Source organism: Atta colombica, unplaced genomic scaffold (assembly GCF_001594045.1).
Source record: "Atta colombica isolate Treedump-2 unplaced genomic scaffold, Acol1.0 scaffold202, whole genome shotgun sequence".
In the NCBI taxonomy this organism is placed as follows: Eukaryota; Metazoa; Arthropoda; class Insecta; order Hymenoptera; family Formicidae; genus Atta; species Atta colombica.
The window spans coordinates 145,978-149,159 of NW_017259297.1; positions in this window are offsets into that span (position 1 = coordinate 145,978).

A 3,182-nucleotide genomic window follows, 5' to 3' on the forward strand; every position below is an offset into this window, starting at 1 on the left:
GTGAGATATATTCAAACATTTTCGTTAGAATTTGTATTGGAAAACATCTAAATGTAAAGTACTAGTGAACGAAAAACGAAGTTTTATTACTTGCGTTATTAAAAGTCTTGTATAACATTTCTTAAGTTAAAACTAATAGTTTTTCAAAAAAAAAGGAAAAAATTTAAAGTAATATTTTATTGATACTTGGTGTTACTTCTTTTTTTTTATAATAATTTGTCATAAAATTTTGAAACTTATGTGTTTTTATAGCTAATAAATATTTAATTCTAAATTTTTTTCATTGTAAATATTTAATTCAATTTCATTATTTTGTACAATTTTGCTAAATATATTTTAATAAATTTTTTTAACGAATATTGATTTTATGATAATTGCTTTTATATCGAAGTGCTGTGATCAATATTCTGTTACTTGGAAAGTATATTAAAATAAATAATATTTGAGATGTATCTACGTATATGAAATTTTTAAAGATTGCCAATCAGAGGCATTGCACAATGCATAGCACCCTGCACTTTCGCCTACACATGGATTCGCGCATGTTACTGCGCGTTGGAGAGCCATTCTGAAGGAAGGGTGCCTATACTATAGAAGACGCTGCCGCGCAGGTGGGGAGTCGAGAGTGATCAACGATGAGGGAGTGATAGAGTGTGATCGGGATGGTAAAGGGATTGATAGAAAAATCGAGCGGATGGTATGCCTCGGCATCGTGGCCGTCGCGATGACGTTGGTGACGTCGAGCGATGGCGCTGCTGATGCTTTTACCTTCGTCCTATAATATTTGTATGTATACGTGCACAACAATTATAGTGACGTTGAACGTAAAGCATACTGGAACATACTCGTGAGGTATTCGTTCGCTTTTATGAAGGTGGCGCCAATGTTGGAGGAGCCGGCAAAGGTGGTGGTGGTAGTGGTTACTGATAGTGGTCTCGATGGTAGTGGTAGCAAAGGGTGGTCTCTCTCGCTTGGTCAGAGCTGGTGTTAGAACTCTCTTTCAGTGCGCGCGGATCCGTCGCGCGCTATACCGAGACCCCTTCATCGACTATGGTGGTCATTGGTATACACATGCATATGAATACGTCTATGTGCCGGCGAACAGGGGTATAATCACAGATTCGCGCAATCGCAAATGTATATACGTGTATGTATGCGTACGAGGTGACAGGCCCGTGTTCGACTGCGCGAACGAAGAGGATAGAGAAAGTGGTAGAGAAAAGAGTAAGCGGGAAAAAAATACAGAGAGAGAGAGAGAGAAAGAGAAAGAGAGAGAGAGAGAGAGAGAGAGAGAGAGAGAGAGAGAAAGAGGATAAGCGCGAGGGTGGCGACAAAGGCCGGTAGCGGTAGTGACGGCGGCGGTGGCGGCGTCAGTGCACGGAAGTGGTTGTGCTCCGGTAGTGGACGGTGGATAGTGTAGTGCGGTTGGTCGATTGGATCGGTTGGTCGGTGGTTGATTCGCCGTTGGTCTCGCGTTGCCGTCGTGTTTTATTGAAAACCGGGCGGAACGACGTCGGACATCGTCCACGAGGCGCAGACGGCGAGACGACGACGGGACCGCAAAAAGGGAGAGAAAGAGAGAGAGGCGAGAGAATGAGATCGATAAGGAGGAACCTTAGGCGCTGGTTTCGCGAAACGGAAACGGCGGTGCGCGACGCGTAGAGAAAGAAGGAGACATATATATTTCCTCCTCTCTTCTCTTTCTCCTCCACTTGAGATTGTGAGTGTATGTATGTGTGTATGTGTGTGTAGTGCGCCGACGACGAGCGCACGCGACGAAAGCGAGACATACGCGTGTAGTACGCGCGCATACGCACGCAGGCGCGAGTACGCGCGTGTGAGCGAGCGAGCCGCCGACACACGAGGGTGGAACGAGGTTCGCGAGGAAGGGAACGCGGCCGGCTCGGTTCGTCGACTTGGCTGGCTCGCAAAAGGGCGGTTCTTGGATCCGGAGTACCGCAACCGGAGACCGAGGGAGAGAGAGCGAGAGAGACCGGAAGAGGGAACGCGAGAAAGAATATAAGAGAGAATTCGTTCGTTTGTTCATTCGCGTCTTGTCGGCTCAGAAAGATAGAAAAGTGAAAGAGGAGGGAGTCGATTACCACTTTTTCTCTCTCTCTCCCCCTCGATCTCTGTTCGCCCTCGCTCGATGGGCTACGCCGTCGAAAGAAGGTCAAAGATCGATTCTCGGGCCGACGAGGGTCGTGACCTCGCCATACGCCGCCGCCGAGTACGAAGTGACCCACGCGCGTAGTAGTACTATCCACTAGTAGTACGCCAGCCAGAAGAGTTGTATTTGGTGAGGAGGCGAGGGTAGCGGTGTGGCAATAGGTGGAGAGAGGATCGATCGGACGGAGGATCATCGTCGCGATGCGAGGATGATCGACCGGCAGAAAAGGAATCGAACCGACAGCCTCCATTGAAATTGACGATACGAGGTAGCCGTAGAAAGAACGAGGACCGAGACGATCAATCTCCTTGTCAATGCACGTCGTTCGCGAACGCGCCATCACACGTAGAGTAGAAACGTCCGCGCGCATCTCAGGACACGTCGTTATCGTGTCCGCAATTTGGCGTAAAAGATCGCGAAAGCGCAAAGAGATTGGAAATATATCGTCGTCGGCCATAGCCGGATGCTGGAGCATAAAGTCAGGAACGAAGAGAAGATCAAATCGCCCAAAGAAAGGCGATCGTCGAGATTCCGACGAAGCATCACACCTTCATCATTCGACTGTTACCCTAACTGAAAGCTCGGATAGATCGGACGGACGTCCCGCTGCGATTGAACGGGAAAACGCTCGTTGATGGAATCACCCGTGTAGATAATCAGGCTGATATGAGCGTAAAGACGCATGAAGGTGACGAGGGATTGGGAAACGGTCGCAAGGCGTGACAAAGCGACTACGGAAATTTCGAGAGTCCGGATTATACAGCATTCTCTTCGGAAATTAGAAAACTAGCATTGCCGAAATTGGGAAACAAGGACATGGACAAATCGCTGAATCACTAAGTCGAAAAAGAGAAACGCGTGGATTATTACACAAAACGATTGCGAGGGCGAGAGAATTGAGCGATCGTAAAAGAGAGAACGACGAACACCGACGGAATATCGACGAAACGCTGACGACACTGATTCAAGACGATTTATCGTGCTTACGAGAAGGAGGACGAGGTACGGCTAT